Raw genomic sequence first — 23824 nt, forward strand, 5'->3', positions numbered from 1 at the left:
AGTGTTTTTTTCCTCTGCAATAATCAGAGATTGAGTATCCCTGCCTGAACATTGCCCACAGCCGCTAAACTGTTTCCACTGCTGCTCTGTGCTGCCGCCCTACTGGCCAACGCTGCGACTGCATATTCATCCAAGAGTGCTGGAGGAACTCAGCACCAGCCCCACATGGTCAGAGACAGTGTCGCTGGTTGGAAGAAGAAAAGTACAACTTTAACATGAGCTAATACAGTATTGATGTAAAAATAGGAACAGCTCTAATACACAACAACATTTACATATAAGTTTGAACAATTCTAATATGCAACAATATATAGCTAGAAACGTGAACATCTCCAATACAACCAATATTTAAGTTCCAATGCACAATAATATCACATGTAAACACAATCAGCTCTCATGCACAATGATATTTGTCCAGACACAAAGAGCTCCAACATATAACAATACATAATGTATATTAGATACATAAACATGCAATAATGTGTATATGAATGACTTGTAGGAAGAAAGTGAATGCACTGCTGCGAAAGTTGCAGATAACACAAAAATAGGAGGAATGGCAAGCTGGGACATTGCATGTGCTTTCTTAGGTACGGTTATGGTGGTGGTCTTCTTGAAAAAGATAGGGTCCTCACCTTGTTGGGGTGAGAGGGTAAAGATGTCGGTGAGTACCTCCGCCGGTTTGGCCGTACAGAATCTAATTGCACGGCCAGGGACTCCATCCAGGCCCGTCGCTTTCCTTGGGTTGACTCTCAGGAAACCTGATCTGACATGTGCAGCGGTGAACGATGGAACAGGTGTGCCTCGGGCAGTTGGAGCAGGAGTGACTGCGCTACTGGGATCTGCTTAAACCGAGCAGAGAAAGCATTGAGCCCATCAGGGAGGGACGTGTTTTGTCCGCTATCTCTCTCTGCTTCAGTTTACATCCCATAATGTTCTTTAGGCCTTGACAAATGCTGCGGGAGTCTGTTTGGTTTGTATGGCCCTCTTATGAGGTCTGGTCCTCCCTCTTGGCATCCCTGATGGCCCAGCGGAGGTCAGATCTGGATTCCCTGTATAAATCAGGCTCTTCCCACTTGAATGTTGCTCATCTGGTCTTCAGTAGGGAATGGATTTCCTGATTCACTGAAGGTTTACGCATGGGGAACATTGGATTGAATTCTTCTCTCCACAGTCCTCCATGCATTTGCCCATGATGTCTGCGATGGTGGTGTTGTCTTCATCCAGGATTTCCACTGAGTACTTGAACACGGTCCAGTCCACCAATTCCAAACAGTCCCAGAGACTGTCATTCACAGCCTCGGACCAGCATTGTATTTCCTTTTGTAAAGGGTCCTCCCATTACAACTTCCTCTTGTAAGCTGTTTCCACATGTCGAAAGACTAATACCGGAAGACACAGCCTCAGAGTGAAGTGGCGACGTTTGGAACTGAGACTGGAATTAAGTTCTTCAAGTGATTCATCTGTGGAATTAATTGCGTCAGACTGATGTGGAGGTCAAACATTGAGTGCATGATGGTGCTGCCCCTTTATCAAGGTTGTGTGTACTTGTTTTTTTTCCCTTAGTGTGTTTGTAAATGCAATGGTTCTAGGATGTTGAGATTGGATGGGTTGCAGAGCCAATTTCATGATAGCTAACAGAAACTGCCTCAGGCCAAAATGCTTTCAAATGTAAAATCATCTGCAATGAAAGCGGTGTGGCCAATTCTCCCACCTCTGATTTTCTCTGGTCTGGTTTAGTTTGGGTTGGTGTTTGCAAGTTGTCAGATTTTTAAACTGCTGGTAAAAGGGACAGCGACAAGGAAGAAGTTGTTCCATGCTGAATATCTCTCTGACGTCTCTCCTGCAAGACCTGGCATTCGATTTTATACGTTTGGTCATTGGGTGCATATGGAGGCTGTTGGAGGAATTTTGAACAATCAATAAGTTGGGACAGTCATTTGGGTTTTCAGATGAGTGAAGTGATTCAGTCTTTTGTTCTCTTTTGTTTGTGTTTGATTCGATACTCTGTATATAAACTCTGTTTTATTTAAACCGATGAATGTTTATCTGCTCCATCAAACTTGGAATATCCACTTTACACATGCATAAAACCAGCAGAAACGTTATGGTCTGGAGGCTACCATCTTAAAATACTTTTAGAGGGTCTGGTCGATAACAATTATATTAAAAATAGTGAAATATGCGTTCCTGGTTGGTAAGGGAATCAAAGGTTGTGGGGAGAGGGCCAGAGAATAGAATTGAGAAACAGATCATTCATGATCAAATGACAGAGCAGACACGATGGGCTGAATGGTCCTATTCAGCTACTGCATTGTATTGTGGAATGATCCCGTCTATCAGAAAATTTATGGACGGACACAAACAGCTCCAACATGGAAAAAGTGTATGTATCTCTTCCTTGGTTAAACATGGAAGAAACAACTGGAATCCTGCCTTTCATTGAATATTTCCCTGTCTTTTTTTTTCTTTTGTCTTAGGTCCTTGAACTGACGTAGCAGTTCCGCAATCAGGGTGCAGGAAGTACATATATTGATATTTTGATTTTTCCCAGGTTGCCGAAATGGACCTTTGAGAGCAATATGTGCACAGTGACCTGCCATAGGGTTCACTTGTCCTTTTTCAGGAGAGAGAATCTCATGATCAGACAGAGACAGAACCACACCTAGAGGGACACAGGAACACGCCCACACCCTCACATACACACATGGACATGCAAGCAGAAGCACATCCACACACAGAAATGCAGGCAAAGTAAGATATAGGAACATACTGACAAGTATGAACACATACACGCGCACACATTCAGCTCACAAACATGCACACGTGCACAATAACACAGTCGAACTGAAATGTGAGACCACACCTATACAAAGACAAAAGAAATATTCCCATACCCTCATAACTCCCAGGAATACAATCACAGTCAAGAATGTGGCACACATACTCACATAGGCTTAAACATGCACGCGCACATGCACACACACACACAAACAAATGAAAACAGGCATACTATGACAGATAGGAACACACCCACGTTTGGTCAGAATGGATACACGTCCCCACACAAATAAATACAGTCATACTGAAAGAATTGAACAAAACTACATACGCATACTTGCACACGCATGCATACAGATATACTCACAGAGAAAGGAATACACCCATGTACATACCGAACGCACACATATCCACACACACAGAAATACGGTCATACTGAGATATAGGAACGCAGACACAGAATCACACCCATACCCTCACACACTTACATAAACAAACTCAGAGTAAGAGACATTCCACATCAACCTGCAAGAATGACAGAAACTTCTTGTACATATGCAAAAACACATTCAAAGACAGTTATTGAACCATCGCCACCACTAGATATAGACAGAGTGGCACACAGAAACAAACGCAGAGAGATCCTGCTGGGCGCACAGAAAGATCATGACTTACGGACAGACAGCCAAACAGAATCTCAACAACATACTCATTTTCTTAAACAAGAGCTCAGCCAGGCAGAAAAGCACTCCCCAATCCCACAATAATATAATGACACTCAGAGACATACACACATCGTTTCACAGAACATACACACACACAAAACCACATAGTCATTGAATTGCCATCCCAAAAACAGCATACATACTAAGGCACAAACACAACAGAGGCATATGTGTAAAACACAGACAGATATGCAATCACTTAGGTACAGTAACATACGCCAACATAAAAACACCCAACATCACAGAAACGATCTGAGACAGACTGAATGACATTCCCAAACACATGTACACATGAATCGAAATACTTCTCAACACACACAAAGGAAAAGTCACTCTGACATGCATAAAGGCAGTCATAATGTGTCACACTCAGGGACATGTCCAAGAACAAACACTGAGGGTCACACACACACACACAGGGTGATCCCCAGAAAGGCAATGCAGCACTACTCCCACCACCCCATACACACAAGGAGATCCCCTCAAAAAGAAATGAAGCTACCTCCCCTCGCCCCACATCCAGTAAGATCCCCAGAAAAGGAAATGAAGCCCCCTGCCCCCCTGCCCCCACACACAGGAAGATCCCCACAAAGGCAATGAAGCCCCCCACATCCGCCCCCAGCACAGGGGGATTTCTACAAAGTCAATGAAACCCCCTCCCCAACTCATACAGGGAAATCCCCACAAAGGCAGTGAAGCCCCCTCCCCCTTTCCACACACACATGGAGATCCCCACACAGTTAATAAAGCACCCTTCCCCCACCAGACACACAGGGAAATACCCACAAAGACAATGATGCTCCCCCCACACAGGGAGATCCCCACAAAGTCAATGAAGACCCCCCACCCCACCCCCCCACAAACACATAGGGAGATCTCCACAAAGGCAATGAAGACACCACACACATCGACACACACACACACACACACACACACACACACACACACACACACACACACACACGCACACACACACACACACACACACACACGGAGATCCGCACAAAGGCAATGTGGCCGCCCCCTGACACAGGGAGGTCCCCAGACATGCAATGACGCCCCATCCCCTCACACACAGGGAGATCCCCACAAAGGCAATGAAGCCCCCTCCCCGCCACATACACACACTGGAAGATCCCCACAAAGGCAATGTGGCCGCTCCCTGACACAGGGAGATCCCCAGAAATGCAATGACGCCCCATCCCCTCACACACAGGGAGATCCCCACAAAGGCAATGAAGCCCCCTCCCCGCCACATACACACACTGGAAGATCCCCACAAAGGCAATGTGGCCGCTCCCTGACACAGGGAGATCCCCAGAAATGCAATGACGCCCCCTCCCCACATACAGGGAGATACCCACAAAGGCACAGAAGCCCCCACACCCCCACCAATACACACACAGGGAGATATTCACAAAGGCAATTAAGCCCCCTGCCACCACCCCACACACACAGTGGGAGATCCCCACAAAGGCAACGAAGCCCCTTCCCTCCACACTCACATACACAAGGAGATCCCCACAAAGGCAATGAAGCCTCCTCTCCCCCAACACACACAGGGAGATCCCTACAAAGACAATGAAGCCCACCGCTCCAATACACACACACACACAGATACACAAGCACCCTCACACACAGAATGGGAAACGCGTGAACAGACTTCCCGCCCAGCCACAGGGAGAGTAATGGGAGATGACCAAACTCCAGCCGACTTACTTACAGTAATGTGTCAAACTATTGCTGGCTGTAGCTGTACACTTTTTATTTTGCAAATCACTGTCTGGGGAAAGATCAGTGAATGAAGTGATTTGATTCAATGCAAGTGAACATGTGCTTAACAGAGACAACATGCGTCTGACATGGTCAATGTGCAAAAAAGACATAGAGAGCGCGTGAGAGAGACAGAGACAGAGAGACAAGAAGGATAGATTTAGAGGAAGATAGAGAGACTGACAGGCAGACAGATAGCTAGGCAGAGAGAGAGAGAGACAGAAATGGAGGATACAGGCAGGGGCACATACAGAGTGAGACAGAGAGGGAGAGAGCAAGTAGCAAAGAGATGGGGACAGCACGAGAGAGGAAGAGAGGAACAGACAAAGACAGACAGAAAGTGACAGAGAGAGAGAGACAGAAATAACCTTATGAATGAAGGATACAGAAGATGGACGCAATAAACACATTCAAGTACAAATGTTCATGGAACAATAACCCATTCAGATGAGGCGATCACCAGCCCACAGAACTTTTATCGTGTTGTAATAAAGTATTTATTGTGAGCTGAACAGAGAGAGGCTGTCAGTCATCATGGTGCAGGATGGACTGTTGCTGTCCCGCCACACCCCCCCCTCCGCCCGTGCAAGGAAAATTCAGAGACCCCGCCTGCCACAGTCTTTAACACTCATCCACAGGGCAGTGCATGAAGACCAAATGTCCAAGCCGGAACCCATCACTCACAGCCTGTCCATCACTTGGAATCTCTCCTGCAGCCTCTTTGAATCCTACCCTGCCCCATTACCTGCTATTCCTTTGTCATAACCTTCAATATCATTGAAGGGGAAAGCAGATAAATTATTGCTAATGTTTTGAGGGATGTTGTGGGAGGCGTGCTCAGGTGAAAAAGGAAATGCGGGTTTGATGGTACAGTTGCGTCAATCGCGATTTTCTGGGCTGGCAGGGCAATCAGAAATGAAGGGCAGAATGGCCTCTTGATGCTCATTGTGTGTCCCCGTGTGTGTCAATCCGTCAGTCCATCAGGGGTAGCAGCATGCTCCTGAGCATCGTGAATGGTAATCCATCCTGTTACTGCCCTCCCCATCCTTCACTGAGTGTTATACTCAAATCCATGTACTTGTGCTGTTGGAATCCTGGCCGTACATCTTCAATTCCTGCACTAGGAACACTGCAGCTGCCTCTGGAGCTCTCTCAGTTGTTTTGCTAATTCATTAAGTGATGAATTTACATGACCAGTTGGTGCACTGCATTCCTGAACTTCGCTCTGAACTTGGGCAGAGTCGCTGCATAAAATAATGTGTTTGTGCTGCAGCTGATATCCTTCAGCATTTCTGCAGTGAATGAAAGATTGACGACAGGACTGGACCTCCAACGATACCCTCCTTTAATGTTATAGTACAACACGTCTGCACCATGCATTAACCACAGAAGTATGAAGCTGATGGATATGATGAAGAGGGAAATCATTGACTTCCTCCGGCTCTCCATCGCTGCATCTGTCTGATTGTCTCCCTTCCTCTGACCCATCAGGCTCCTGCGTGCTCGACTGGCCACTAAAATGTACCTTACCGTCAGAGTGTTCATCCACAGAATTAACACGAATGGGATTAAAGGGGTTAAAATGATATCGAACCACTTGAACACCAACCACCTGGGATCAGTAAAATAACTTGACTTTGTTTGACAATACCACTGAACATTGTTAATTATCCTCCCAGGTTGAAACTGAAAATAGTAGGGAATGTTTTTTGAACAGAGTAGAATGCTGGTTGCAGCCAGAGCCACAGCTAATGCTTTCTCTGTCCAATATTTTCTCTTCTGTTTCAGACAGGAAATGGCCATAAAACGTTCAAAGGAAAAAAGGACAGTGAACCAGACGGAACAGTCTGTGGCTGCTCGAGCTAAGGCATTGACAGCACTGCACACAGGAGTGATATTCAGGAAAGACCATGAGTAGTAAATGAATTTGAATTGAAACAGAATAATCTCCGTGAGAATGAACAGGATGTCCGATGTTGCCATGGCCATCAGGCAGTGCTTTGTGCAGTTGGAGAGGCCGCATTTTCCCCGTGCGAGAACCAAAACCACCAGGAAATTAACTAAAAGACACAGGAGGTAAAATGCAAATCATAAATTAATGATCAAACATTCTCTGTTTCGGTTCAGAGAGCAATAGAAGATCTCAGCAACTAACAGGGGCAGCTGGAAGTGTTCAGATATGGAGTTTGAATATGACATCTTCAATGGCCTGACGCATTGTTTGAAGCAGCTCAATCCTGTATTTGATTAATTGTGGGCAGGCAATCAACAGATGGCAGAGGGCATCTTTTTTAAGATGAAAAGGAAGAGGTTAAGAGGGGGTCTCAGCAAGATGTTTACTCCTAGAGAGTGGTGAGGGCGTGGTCATTCATTGCCTGGGAGAGTCGTGGAAGCAGGAAACCTCACAAACTTCAAAAACGACCTGGATAAACACTTGAAGCGTCACCGTATTTGAGACTACATGTCTCGTGCTAGAAGCTGGGGCGGGTATAGATTTCGTGCAGCTTTTATAGCGCAAAGTGGGTGGAACGAAGGACCTCTTCGGTATGGTTGGTTTCCATTATTCTAAGAATTACTTCTGTGGGAAGACTGGGTAGTGAAGCAATTTAATGTAATGACTGAAAGGGATTTGAATGCTTAAAACATGAAACAGAATCAGATATAAATGGCAAAAACCAACAGGTATGGCAGCATCTGTGGGGAAAGAAACAGAGTTAGTGGAATCACTGTTCATCAGAGCATTTTCATCTAAACATTGGTCATTGAACTCAAAACATCATCTCAGGTTTCTGCCCAGACAAGATCCTATCATTTCAACCAAAACACAGGGATTCGTTTCTAACAGGGAAATGAGGTTGAAAGTGTTGATATTCAACTACATTGGATCATTTGGTAAACTGCTCTTCACTTACCGGGTATAGTTGGAGTCATAAAGATGTACAACACATAAACAATTTGTAGCCCAAATTGTTCATATAGTTCAGATATCCTAAATTAATCTAGTCTCTTTTGCCCCTATATTCCTCCAAAATCTTTCTAAACATTTACTCATCCAGATAACTTTTAAATGTAATTATACCAGCCACCATCACGTCCTCCAGCAGATCATTCCAAACATGCACCACCCTTTGCATGAAAAACGTCTCCTTTTGGTCCCTTTTAACTTTTTCCCCTCTCACTCTCAATCTATCCGCTTTAGTTATGGACTCCCGCAATCCATGGAAAAGAACCTTTCCACTTACCTTGTCCATGCTCCTTATGGTTTTATAAACATCTAAGTGTTACCCCTCAGCCTCCGAAACTCCAGAGAAAACAGATCAAACCTTCTCAGCATTTCCCCATAGCTCAAACATTGCAATCCAGGCAACATCCGTATGAATATTTTCCGAACTGATTCAAGTGTCAAGAAATCCTCCGTTTTGGAGGAAGACAATTAATGCACACAATATTCCAAAAGTGGCCGGACCAATGTCCTGCATATACACAACATACTCTCCCAATTCAAATACTAAGTGCTCTGAACAATAAAGGAAAGTATACCAAGCGTCTTATTCACCATCCTATCTACTAGAGACATCATGTTCAAGGATCAATGAACCTGCACTGCAAAATCACTTCTTTCAGCAATATTCTCCAGGACCTTACCATTAACTGTACATGTCCTGTTCTGATTTGTCTTTCCAAAATGTAGCAGCTCACATTCATCTGAATTAAAATCTACCTGCCTATCCTCAACCAATCTGCCTATCCTCTGATCAAGAACCGTTGTACACTGAGAAACATTTTTCGCTGACCAATCCAACTCTAATTTTGGTGGCATCTGCAAACTTACCAACTGTATCTCCAATGTTCACATCCAAAGCATATAAATGAATGAGGAGACGCAGTGGATTCAGCACCGATCCTTGTGGCACACCACTGGCCACAGGCCTCCAATCTGAAAAGCAACCCTTCACTATCACATTCAGTCTTCTACCTTCAAGGGACTTCTGTTCAAAATGTTGTGTCTCCATTGGTTCAATGCAATCTAACCTTGCTAACTACTCTACCATGACAAAACTGATTGGATGCCTTCCCGAAGTCCATATAGATCATATTCGCCGTTCTGTGTCATCAATTCTCTTCGTAACTTGTTCTAAAAACAGAATCAAGTTCGTGAGTTATATTTTCCCATGGCACAAGGCCATGTAGACGGTCTTTAATCAGTCATTGCCAATTAAAATACATGTAAATTTTCTCCCAGGGGATTCCCTCCAATAACTTCCCCACCAGCAATATCAGATATACCAGTCTACAGATACCTGGCTTTTCCTTACTACCTTTCTTTAAGAGTGGCACCACGTTAGTCGACCTCCAATCTTCGGGTATCTCACCGGTGACGATCGATTATACAAATATCTCAACAAGGTGCCTAGCAATTGCTTCCCCAGCTTCCGAAAGAGTGCCAGGTTACATCTGATCCGGTCCTTGGGATTTATCAACTTTTATACATTTTAAGATATCCAGCACCGCCTCTTCTACAATATGGACAATATTCAAGAAAAAAACACCATCTATTTCCCGACATTGTATATCTTCCATGTCTTTCGCCACAGTAAATAATGATGCAAAGATACTCAATTAGTATTTCCCCCATCCCCAGCATTTCCACAGATTGGCTACCTTGCTGATCTTTGCAGGATCCTATTTTCCCGTTAGTTAGGCTTTTGTCCATAATATATTTATGAGACCCCATTGTTTTCTCCTTCAACCAATTTGCAAAAGCCTCTCATGTTCCCTAATTGATCTCCTGATTTCCCTCGGAAGTATACATTTTTATACTGATCTAAGTATTCACTCGACCTCTGCGATCTATATCTGAAATATGTGTCCTTCTTTCTCTTCCCAAAACATCAAATTCTTTCGTCATCCAGCATTCCCTGCACTTACTAGCCTAGCCTTTCATCCGAACAGGAAGATACTGTCACTGGACTCTCGTTGTCTCATGTTTAAGATTTCCCATTCTCCCCTGTCCCTTTACCTGAGAACATCTGTCCCCAGTCAACCTTTGAAAGTTCTTACCTGGTTCTATCAAAATTGGCTTTTATGTAATTTCAACTTTTCGCTCCGGTCTATCCTTTTCATTCAGTGTACTGGAATTAAGAGAATTATGGTCGCTGGCTCCAAAGTGCTCCCCAACTCACAACTCAGTCACTTGCCCTGCCTTATTTCATAAATTTTGTGCCTTCTCTAGTAGGCCCATCAACACACTGAATCAGAAAAATGTTCTTGTACACACTAACCAAATTCCTCTCTATCTAAACCCTTAACACTACGGAAGTCTCAGTCTCTGTTTGGAAAGTTAAAATTCCCTACCATTCCCACTCTATTATTCTTACAGAGATCAGAGATTGCCTTCCAAAGTTTCCCTACAAATTCACGATGTCGGTGGGGAATGGGTCCATAATACAATCCTCATTAGGTGATCATTCCTTTCTTATTTCTCAGTTCAACCCAAACGACTTCCCTGTACGTATTCCGAGGAACATCCTGTAAGTACAGCCGTAATACCATTCCTTATCAAATACACAACTTCTCCTCTTCTCTTGTTTCCCCTTTCTTTCCTTCCCTCAGCCTTTGTATTCTGCAGCATGAAGCTGCCAGTCCTGCCCACCCTTAGCCACATCTTTACAATTGATATGATTTCTAAATCCCATTTTTCTAACCATTCCCAAAGTTCATCTGCCTTCCTTGTTTGGAATCTTGTACTGAAATAAATGCAATTGAATTGATCAGTCTTAACTTGTTCTCGGCTTTGTTCCTGCCTGCCCTGACTCTTTGACCGCCTCCTTTTCCCAAATGTACCAGTCTCAGACTGATATTTTTCTCACTATCTCCCTGGGTCCCACCAAGTCCCCTGGTCCGCCGCCCCCAATACACCCCGACCTTATTAGTTTAAATCCATCTGAGCAGCTCTAGCAATTCTCTCTGCTAGTATATTAGTCACCTTCCAATTCAGATTCAATCCTTCCTCCTTATACAGGTTATTTCTCCCACAGCTTCCAGTGATAACAAAGTGTGAACCCTTGTCCCCTGCACCAGGACCTCTGCCACACATTCATCTGCTCTATCCCCGTGGTCCTACGCTCACTATCTTGTGGCACTGAGAATTATGCAGGTATTACTACGCTCAAGGACCTCCTTTTTACTTTCTGCCTAACTTCTTATATTCTACCTTCAGAATTTCATCTTTTTTTCCTTCCTACGTCGTTAGTTCCAATGTGCGTAATGACCTCCTGCTGGTGCCACGCCCCTTTGAGAATATTCGGCACCTTCTCCAAGAGATCCTAAATCCTGGCAGCAGCAAGAGAGCATTACATTTTGATCTCTCACTCTTGACCGCAGAAACATCTGTCTGAGCCTTTGACTACAGGAACTGATCGTTTGGAAACTGACGTATTACTTGTTACATTAGAGCCAGACTTGGTACCAGAAACGTGGCTGTTCGTGTTGCATTCTCCTAACAGTCTATCACCGCCTATGTTTTCCACAAGAGCACATTTGTTTAAAATAGGTGTAACCACCGGAGCCTTCTGCACTACGCGCCTTCCTTTCCTCCCTTTCCTGGTGATAACCCATCAAACTGATTGTATCTGTGGTTATTCTCTCTTCCTAAAAGTGCTATCCATCACACCCCGACCTCCTATAAATTCCTCATTTCCTCAATCTGCTGCTCCAATCCAATCCATGCGATCTGATGGGATTCAAAACCGAACACACTTACAGCAGATCCTAATCAGCAGTAACATGTAAGCTGTCCAGAAAATCTTGTCCAAAACTTCTATTTCCTTGCTACTTGGATGTTTTCTGACATGCTGTTCATTTCCAGCACTTTACTGTTGTGTCAAACAGCAGTGCAGTTTTCTCTGTCTCTGTCTCTTTTCGCTGACCCTGTGATCCCTAGCTTTGTCTTTCTCCCTCCTTTTTAAAATGGAGTTGCTTAGGTCTTTGTTTTCCACAAATTTCGAAAACAATGCAATAGCTTATAAAACAATAATTACTCTTCCTGGAGTTAATGGAAATCAGCTCTGCCACCGAAGATCCCGCAAAAAAAGGAGCAACTCTTTCAGTTGCAATCTGTGCCCGTCCGCCACAAAGAATTACGTAGAATCGGCTGGTCACGACAGTACAAAAATCATGAGTTGTTGCACCTGAGAAGATATTATTATTATTTGAAGGCTAATGCTAACAGATCAGAGAAAAGTTTGTTTCATCATTAAAGGCACAAACCACGATATCTCTTTGAGGATAAACTGAGGAATTGTGAACTCACTGAATCCCTCATAGTTTGTTTTGGAAAGTGAAGAATTCTTTGTCATGTTTCGCAAATGTTCCATATTTTTTCTTGTACATTCAGTCATCAAATAATGAAAAATGCAAATCAGGACTGTGACTTTTTGATACATTCTCTGCGTTATCTGTCTCAAATAGCTTGAGGATGTGCTTGTTGATATTTTTTGAATAAACGATACAATGCAAAAGAAAACAGGCAAATCAGTGCGGCAATTACTGAGTGTGACAGCTCCAATTCTTTCTATAATAAAATGTAATATGGTAAAAATTCAGTCTCTCTGACTTCTATTGTGTTCTGGTGATGTCAGGGACAATTAACATTTGAAGTGAGAATCCAAATACTCAGCAGTTCATAAACAGTACAAGATTTCACAGTACTTCTTTAAAAAAATATCAGTTTTGTAATGAGAATAAATAAACAAGGTAAGCAAGACTAAACTAATGAAGGATTAAATCCTGATGTTCCAAATGTAGTTAATATTATTCCTCCCCATGTTGAAATCACTTTATGCATTGTAAAAATTATGAAGCAACAAACACTTCTTCATTGAACAACTGGAAGGGCGCCAAAGCCCACTGAAATTAAATTATGCACTACACCATGTTCCAGTGGTTGAAACTGACAACACAGAAACAGGCTATTTAAGGCACCAAGCGAATTCACTTTAACAATCCTCAGTCTTTCTACAATCTCACAGAAATGCTCGGAAGTTGTGGCACTGCAAGATGTCATTCGTGCCTGCACCAACTAAATAAACGAGCTACCTGCTCTGATCCCACTTTCCAGCACCTTGTCCACAGTGTTGAAGGGATGTACACTTCACATGTCGATCCAAGCTCCCTTTGAATGAGTTAAGGTTTGTCACCTCAAGTCACCATCAAAACTGGGCAGTGAATTCCAGTTGCACCACCATCTTCTAAATGAAATGATAGGCCTACATTTTCTTGATAATCCTCCCATCAATTTTTCTTATTCTGTGTCTCCTGGTAAATGGTCCTGCATTGGGTGGGGGGGGGGGGGGGCAAGTCTTCATCCAAGACGTTGCTTATTTTGTACATCTCAATCATGAAAAAAATATCATTCTCCTCTATTTAGTTAAAACCCATCATTCCTCAATGCTGCAGTAATTTCCACATACTAACACCATTTTTGTAAATCTATTCGATACTCTCCACAGTGCAATTCTATCCTCGCTGCGCGGTGATGAGCAGTACTGTGCACAAACCCATCGGTGTGAGCCACCCGGTGTCTCATGTAGTTCCAGTGTTACAGGTCTGGTGGCGTGGAGGGAGGGAATTTGTTTTGCGTTGGCTGTGGTGCAGAGTGAGAGAGGAGTACGTTTGGGAGGGGTAATATTGAGTTACGTCTCAGTGGGATATCTGATCAGGATCTGCGATATATAATGGACTTGAATGGAAATAGTAAGGCGCAATCTATTTGACGTGTGGGATTAGTGTATCAGTTCCTCAGGAGTTAGTGTAAGTGTTTAATCGCCTCACTTTTGTTCTGACACCAGCTGATTAATTACAGAACCAATCAGATCCTCAAAGAAATCCAGCCTGATGGATCATAACCTTATTTGGTTTGATTTAACAAAGTGATCTCTTGCTGAATTATAAGCACACAATGCTGCAAATATTGGTTCCACACCAAAACAGAGATTTATTTCAAAAGAAGTGACGGGAAAATAGAATGAGTATCTAAATTAGATTGGTGCTGGAAAAGCACAGCAGGTCAGGCAGCATCCGAGGAGCAGGGAAATCGACGTTGAGGGCAAAGCCCCTGATAAATGAATAACCTAGACTCTGCTTTCCAGCATCTGCAGTCCTTGTTTTCACCCCGATAAAATACAATAGTAAAACTGCATACTTGTTATGCAGATTCAAAGGAAATGAACACAAGTAAATGTATAACTCTCATTAACCGCAAACCAATATATAAATAAAGCAAAAGGACATGACTTTTATATATTTCGCAAAACACGACTTCCAGTGTCGTTACAAAGAAACAACCCTCACATAATATTCACACCAGAATCCCTTTATATAGCAATTAGTTAAATGCATGTGATTGTCACTTGTAAACTGGAACTGCAGTGAATTTCTTTATGGAGCTACTACATAGCTGAGTGTCAATGTACTCAGGGTTAAACCATCGCTTCAGAGATTTTTCTTGTCCCAACACTTCTGTCTGGGACCAACACAACATTTTCATTCAAAGGCAATGAAATTTACTGAAACTCTAATTTCCTTCGCATGAGCATAGATCTACGCATCCAATCATTTCCAGGGTCTGACTGGAACTAAAATAAATGACATAAATGAGATCAGAGAAAGCAAATCTTTCTCAGTTAAGTGTTTCTTCCTCCATCGCTTATTCGAGAACACTGCAACAAATCTTTCAGGCTCCATTAACAACATGCTGGGTTGCAATCGTCAAAACGAAACACAGGTTCACTCATGCATAAAGCCATTTAGCCGAAAGCCAAACCTCAAACGCAATTTTTAATACAAATTTATGTTATTGCAGAAATAACTTCACCTTCAGATGCACAGAGAAGCCTACTGCTTTTTCATTCAACAAATCAGAAAAACATTCAAACTAACTGATTTTGCAAACTCGACATAAAAATGCCACGTTAAAAATCACAAAACACCAGGTTATCGTCCAACATGTTTAATTGGAAGCACACTAGCTTTCGAAGTGACACTCCTTCATCATGTGATAGTGGAGGGCTCGATCGTAACACAGAATTTAGAGCAAACATTTGCAGTGTGATATAACTGAAATACATTGAGAAATTGACTGTCTGTAAAGCCTTTCATCTGTCCTGAGAGCCGGGCAGTTTGCTATGAACAATGATCTGTTTGAGGTTTGGTGGTTGTTTAAAGACAACGAGTGGAGGTGTGGGGAATGTCTTGGTGAGGTGCTCATCCTCATTCCAGGGGCTGAAAAATTACGCTATGTTCCACTTGACCTGCAACACATTATCAATGAGAATGAGCACCTCACCAAGGCATTCCCCACACCTCCGCTCCTTGTCTTTAAAGAACCACCAAATCTCAAACAGATCATTGTTCGTAGCAAACTACCCGGCTCTCAGGACAACTCCATACAACCTTGTCACGGTGGACGCTGCAAGGCATGTCAGATTGTGGACATAGATAGCACTATTACGCATGGGAACACCTCCCACCTTGTACATGGCAGGTACTCATGTGAATCAACCAACGTTGTCTATCATGTACGTTGCAGTCAAGGATGCCCTGAGGCATGGAACATTGGGGAAATCGAGCAAAGGCTACGACAGCGGATGAATGGGCACCGCACAACAATCAATAGACAGGAGGGTTCCCGCCCAGATGGGGAATACTTCAGTGTTCCAGGACATTCAGCCCTGGACCTTCGGGTGACCATCTTCCAAGTTGGACTTCATGACAGGCAGCAGAAGAAAGTGGCCGAGCAGAGGCTGATAGCTAAGTTCTGTACCTATAGAGAGTGGCTCTACCGGGACCTTGGGTTCATGTCACATTACATGTGGTCACCATTGCACTGCACACACACAGTAATTCCTACACACACACTCTCACATACACACGGACACAAGTGCAGAAGCGCTCACAGACAACCAAACACACCCTTATAGACACACACACTCCCACACTCACACATGCACCCCCTCACAGATTTAAGACACTCTGCACTCACGACACACGCACACACACACTTTCGCACACTCACAACCGCCACCCCAGACAGACATACACACACAGACAGACAAAGACCCACATGCACACATATATTTTGTGGGGTGAATTTGTACTTGCAGAGTTACATTGCACTTTGCTGAAAAACTGCATGCATTCATGTAGAACGCTGAACTCACAAAACTGCATAAATTTATTTAAAACTCTGTTATCTCACTTTTTAGATTAGAATCAAACTAAACATCAGGTCATAGACAGAGAACACAGGGGGCTAACACCTTCAACATATTGTCTTGCTATCACTATTGTTAATAGCTAACCCGAGAATGCAACTTTAAAAAAGATTCTTTTATTTACACATGAAAGAAGTGAAACTATTACTTGAAAGGCTCAACAGACAATCAATTTTTCAATGTATAATTTCAGTTACATAACACTGCAAATTTTTGCTAGAAATTCTATGTTACGATCGAGCCCTCCACTATCACCTGATGAAGGAGCATCACTCCGAAAGCTGGTGTGCTTCCCAGTAAACCTGTTGGTGCGTGATTATTAACTTTGTACACCCCAGTCCAACGCCGGCATCTCCAAATCATAAAAATACCACGGCCTAAATTTTTACAAAGTGATTCATTTTATTAATTCTACTGAAAATCTTTGTGGTCTTCGATCGAAGTGGGGATTTCTGGATGGTTCCCAGAAGAGAGGAATAATTTTCCAAGGAATTCCTGCGGAATCTGCAATGATGTGGATTCCACGGGGTCCCTGCAATCTGAGAGTTAATTACTGATTGTCTGCCACTGTGCGAGTTTTGGGTGCAATATTGCCAGGTATCATTGTCAGTGGTAGAGGAAACCCGCAGAGAATCCTCAGACAGATTCACAAAAACTCATAGGTGTAAGGCACTTACCAGGAATTGTTACAAACGGAAGGGTCGTAACAAATATTTTCCACAAACCATAAATTGAAAACGTCATTTTCTTCCTCAATGACTTTGTGATGTAAATTTCTCTGTACTCAATGCCGAGGTGATAAAGTCTCAAAGCCTTTCATTTATGTCTGCTGGCATCGTCTGGGGGACTGTTACATTACAATATGGTTCAATCAATTTATTTACAAAATTGAACAAACAGGTGACAGCGGTGAGTTAACTCTCAGTTGTCACAGAGCATTTTTAGAACTGATGTTTAATAGATGTTGCAAATCTCAATTGGACGATAGCAAACATTGGAAAATGCATATTGAAGAAAATCATAGACTCCATACAATGTGGAATTGTGCCAATTGGCACATCGAGTCCACACCGACCCTGCAAAGACTATCCCACCCAGAACCACCCACTGTCCATGTTAGGCAGCAGAGCTAAACACTGAGCCACTGTGCCAACCTGTCCACCAGCATTGACAACCCAACACCATCTCTGAAATCTCATTTTACTTCAATGTCATCTTTCCCTTGCATTTGACCATTGGAAATTAAATTTAGGTTGTTGAGTGTCTCTCTCTGAGAAGTGTTCTCCTCAACACTGGGATGTGGCTTCCCTGGTTATCAGCGGCTGCTCTATGAAAGGATGATAGTTGGTTAATGGAGACGACACATTGTACGTTTTAATAAATCAAACATTGTGATCGATTTCCTCACCCTCCACTGCTACAGTGTCTGGATCAAATATAACTCCTCCAGTGCAGGCAATAATTGAAATCAATAAAATAATCACTGAAAATTGCCTTCAAAGGCTATGCAAACTCCGGTCAATACAAATCCTTCTACGGGGGATACGAATGTCCTGGACATTTTGCAGAGCTGACTCTGAGACATACCTGACCTGTGCAGAATCACAAGCGCCTGAGTCATTCTCTGCTCCCTGCAGTGTACTGAGCATGTATAGAGAAGAAACTTCAAGCATCTGATTGATGGTGGATTGGAGCAGTTTCAAGCGAAATGTAGGAATGAGGCTCGGAGGCATTTGCACACTCAATGATACAGAAATTTAAAATTCTGGAATTGTTTGAGCAGGAGTCAATGTTGGTAATGAGCCCTGCAGTGATGGGGAATTGGGAATTGCTGTGAGGAATGATAAAGTACAGAAAACAGAGAGCAAGAATAAATCTGTCTTATTCATATTCTTCGGCTGATATATGTGAGTACCAGGATTATCATTCCTCGTGTCACAGCCATTCATTATCTGTATCCATGACTGAGGTGATAGGATCATGTGTTACGTTGTTGATAACATAATGGTAGATGGATAGTAAAGGAGCAGAGAGGAACACTGAGAAAGGGAAGGACAGGTTCAGTGAGTGAATGAGCACAAAAATAGTCTGTGCAATATAATGTCGAGAAATGTGAAGAATTCTTCAACCATTTCGATCTTGAAAGATTTCAGGCCACCAATAACGTTTCGATGCTTACCCAAGTCCTAAATCAAGAGGCAACAGGAATCCTTCCGTTCCATTCAGTGTCTGTAGTTTCTATTATTCTCTTGAAACCTTTTCTCCTCTCAGACCCTTTCAAATTTGAGGCATTCCACCCTGGGTTTGCGTCATTTCGGTCCCTCATCGTGATCCCTTTTAGTTCAGTTATCAGTCTGGTCAATCGATGCTGCACTCAAATAGACATGGAAGCAAAACCTGGTTGGTATTTTTCGGTTTTTTCCCCACTTATAAAGTCAGTTTTGTGCTGTGTTAACATCAAGTTGCAGCAGTGTTCAAAGCTAAATTGATTGACTCTTTCAGAATCATCCGTCCTGACTTAACAGAGTCCAGGAAGATCTATTGTCTCAAAGGTGCCGAGGGTCGAGAATATCACATAACACCTTCAGCTCATTTTTGGGGTGAGGTGGACTGCGAGTGGGGCAGGGAGAGGGAAAGTGTGGAAAATGAGGAAGCCCTCGTCCAGATTGGCGCCAAGCCTTCAGAATCTTGCATCCTACCATGAATTACTCCATAGTACATAGAACATAGAAAAATACAGCGCAGTATAGGCCCTTCGGCCCTCGGTGTTGCGCCGACCGAAGCCTACCTATCCTACACTAGCCCAATAACCTCCATATGCTTATCCAAAGACTGCTTGAATGACCATAAAGAGGTAGAGTCCACCACAGAAGTGAGACTCACTGGCCTATAGTTACGAGGGCTGTCCCTTCTCCCCTTCTTGAACAAGGGGACCACATTCGCTATCTTCCAGTCCTCAGGCACTATTCCTATAGACAACAATGACATAAAAATCAAGGCCAATGGCTCCGCTATATCCTCCCTAGCTTCCCAGAGGATGCAAGGATACATGCCATCAGGACCAGGGGACTTATGTATTTTCACCCATTCCAGTTTTCCCCGGACCTCTTCCCTACATACCTCAAAGCCATCCATTCTAAACACTTGTGACTCAATATTCACATCAGCAAAAACGTCCTGTTCCTGAGTGAATACTGATGAAAAGTAATGATTTTGTGTCTCTCCAATCTCCTCTGCCTCCAAGCACAACTTCCCACTACTATCCTTGACTGGACCGATACCTACCCGAGCCATCCTTTTATTCCTGACATACCTATAGAAAGCCTTAGGGTTTTCCCTAATCCTACCAACCAAGGGCTTTTCATATCCCCTTCTCGCTGCTCTTAGCTCTCTCTTCAGATCCTTCCTGGTTACTTTTTAACTCTCAATCGCCCCAACTGAACCTTCACGCCTCATCTTTACATAGGCCGCCCTCTTCCCTTTTACAAGGGATTCCAATTCCTTACTAAGCCTCGGCTCCCTCACAAGACCCTCTCCTCCCTGCCTGACTGGTACACACTTATCAAGGACACCCAATAGTTGCTCCTTGAACAAGATCCACATATCCTTTTAGTCCTTCCCTTGAAACCTATTTTTCCAATCCACACATCCAAAGTCATGCCTCACCGCATCATAATTTCCCTTCCCCTGCTATAACTCTTGCACTGCAGTGCACACTTATCCCTCTCCATCACTAGAGTAAAAGTCACCGAGTTGTGGTCACTGTCGCCGAAGTGCTCACCTGCCTCCAAGTCTAACACCTGGCCTGGTTCATTACCTAGAAACAAATCCAGTATGACCTCACCTCTTGTTGGCCTGTCTACATATTGTGTCAGGAAACCCTCCTGCACTCTTTATTTACAAAAGACGAGCCTTTGACAGAAGCCTGTCACTGAGTCAGGTACTCAGCATCTCAGTGTCCCTGACATTTACCCTTCAGAATCAGCCTGGTTTCCCTGACTGACACAGACTAATGGCCCCAGTCAGGGATTTTATATCCAGTATGATCCAGCTACCCCACTTCATGACAATCATTACCAGGGGGAAAAAGAAATGAGTTTCTGTTTATGCGGATTAAAAATCGGGCAAGAAATTGAAAAGCTGGTCCATGGGTGACTCCGAATGCTCATTAGGCTGAAGAAGGTATGGCTGAAAACATTGGTTCAATGAGGAAGAGCTTTGGGCATCTCAGCTGTTGGAAATATTTCTCAGGCTGGTATGACCTGAATACATTGTGATTATTTTGTTTTATTTGAATGGGGATTGCTACCCAGCTGGGGAGATATACGACTGTTGTTGTAGAATATTTAATCAGACCTGTCAGAGGATTGGGAATCTGGTATCAAACTCATTTAGGAGAGAAAGTAAGCTGGCCATTGGAAGTAGACAATCTGTCACTGAAAGAGAAAAGCAAAAGTATCACACTCTGAATGTGTTCAGATCTTATGCTTCTGAATCCTGGTCTTCAGGATCAAACCTCTATCCCCTACCTCACAGATCTAGGGACAGAGTTATTTCCAGCAAGTTTTTTTCTTCATTTTCGGGAGATGCTCAATAACATAGTTTGGATCGAAAAAAAAGTTATTTTATTTTGTCTTTATGATGATGTGCGAGGTGTTTGTTCTGAAATAGACTGCAAGAATACATCAATATTTTTGAACAGTTCACTTCCGCCCAAGAACTGAAAGCCAGAAGGCACATTGAAAGGACTAATTTATTACGTCACACAGCATTGGATTGGCACAGGAGCACAGATGAAAGCATGTAGCAATCTGTTATATATTTCCAAAAATTACGAAAACAATGAGATAGCATTATGTCACAATATTGTTGTATTTGGAAGAATGCCCATAAAATGCTCAAATTGTTGAATAAGCTGGAGAATGAAGAAATTTAATTTGAAACTCAGAACCCTGAAGCTAACTAAAAAGAACAACAAGTAATTGATGCATAAATGGGCAAACGTGGACTGAGTCATCAGTGGATAGGGAATGGCTGAAGAGCATGAAGCATCTTAATCAATCACAACACTAATTCAGTCACCTCTCGGACAATAATCAAACAGGAAAAGGTGACAATGGGCGGGGCTGACTGATTCCAGGACTGTTCGGGAAACTTTCTGATTCCCACCCATTTCCTCAGACTGTACTAACGCTGTTGATGGAGAGCTGTCGCATCCAATTGCATGTCTCGTTGCAATAGCCAGTTTTGGAGAGTACATCCCACGAGTTTGTATGCAATTTCTTGGAAATGGCCTTGTCCTGGTTCAGGCTGGTAAGGCAGGTTGCCAACCTTACTGTCTCACACAATTACATCACTGAGGAGTGCGAGACTCTGAGACATCATTCTGCCAAGTACACCACAGGCTTTCTCAGAGTGAATCATTGACCCCACAGCATACCTGACGTAGTTGGCGATAGTCTCAGGCAGGATTCTGTAATTTGCATTTTGAAGTGTAACCGGTCGTCAGTCCTCCCTGTGCCCCTTCTAACTGTAGATGAGAGCGATGATAACTTTCCTGTTGTATTCACACAGGCTACCTGTTCAAAGCATACAGTTATCCACTTCCAGAGGTCCAGGCCAATCGAGTGCCACAGAGGTGAAAACAACTCAGATGGGCAGCCATCAATTCTGGATGTTGCACTCTTTCCTAAGGATTTGAGGGTGTTGGTCAGCTTCTTCAGAGGAAACGGCTGGTCGAGACTCTACCGTGTGCTGTTGACTAAGACCTCTGTAATACAAGACAGGAACAACTGTGCGACCGCGCTATCTGTGCACTTCATATCATATCGACTGGCAAAGAGGGATTTGCCGATCTTCAGAATGTTCTTCCCGGTGGTCGTGGTGTCAGTAGAAACCCTTTTAATCCAGACAGATCGGACAATTCTCCCTAAGGTCTGGCTCCACAAACAAACAAAGATTGTTTCGTCAGTTCTTTTACCCACAAGCGGTACCAAAGGCCACAAGTTACTCTCAGCAAACAGTTCCCAGTTCACAGCTCGAAGCCCATTTCATTAAAAGAATGCAAATAACAAAAAGTCAGTAAAGGACCTATCACCTCTGCTCCCCATCATTTCTGGTGCAGTGTTCACCTTCTCCTTTGTAAAGTCCCTGTGGGTATATGAACAGGAAGAGTTTGGAGGGACATGGGTCAAATGAGACAATTGAGTGTATCTGATCGGCATGGATGAGTTTGATTTGATTCAATTCGATTAATTTATTGTGGCGTGTACGGAAATGCACTGAAAAGCTTTGTTTATGAGCAGTGCAGGGAGATCATACGAAGCAATGATGTGCAGAACAAAAGATGTTGACAGAGGCATACAGGTGACATTGCGCAGGGATTACAAGAGAGGTCATCGTTAGAAAGATCAGCATTACTTGAGTCAAGAGAATCCATTCAATCTTCTGATTACGTCTGGGCAGAAGATGGTCCTGAAACTGTTTGTTTATGGTCAGGTTTCTGTAGCTTCTGCTTGACGGAAGAAGTTTTTGGGTGTCATTACCGAGGTGCCAAGGGTCCAATGGAGTCCATCGATGGAAGTTTGGCTCACGTGAAGGCCTGGGTTGTCAGGATGTCTGACTGGGATGAGATCGAAGATTGATGCTGATAATGAATTGTTTGAATGAACATCAATTTCTGTTTGTGTTTCTGATATAGACTCTGCAGTTCCTTTAGTTTTGTTCAGCCCCTTCTCTAGCTTGTTGCACAGGAGGTCATTCAGAAGTTGGAGGCAATGGCCCAGTGGAACTATCACTGGACTGTCAATCCACAGACCCAGGTAATGTTTTTCGGACACAGACACACAGCAGATGGCATCATTTGAATTCCATAAAAGTCTGGAATTAAAGAATCTCATGATGACCGGTTCAGAGAGGGGAAATGCCATCCTTTCCTGTTCACTGCTACATGTGACTCCAGACGTATACCAATGTGATTGACACTGACCTGCGCTCTAAGCCATTGGGGATGGGTGATAAATACTGATGCAAGCCAGCAATGCCCTTATCCCTGAATGAAGAAAAACAAAGCCCCTTCTTTAACCTGTAACAGAGGAATTGGAGGAGGCAATTTCACTCATTTTTGAAATGGGAAATGGCACCAGCAGAATGCGATTCATCCCCTCTCAAGTGGGCAAGAACAGTCGATGGGCATTACGTCAGTCCACACTTGTTGGACTTGAAAAAATCAAGGCATGCGGGTAAGGGTAGGTGTGAGGAGAGGGAATTTGT

The sequence above is a fragment of the Chiloscyllium punctatum genome, chromosome 47, assembly GCF_047496795.1.
Source record: "Chiloscyllium punctatum isolate Juve2018m chromosome 47, sChiPun1.3, whole genome shotgun sequence".
NCBI classification, from domain to species: Eukaryota; Metazoa; Chordata; class Chondrichthyes; order Orectolobiformes; family Hemiscylliidae; genus Chiloscyllium; species Chiloscyllium punctatum.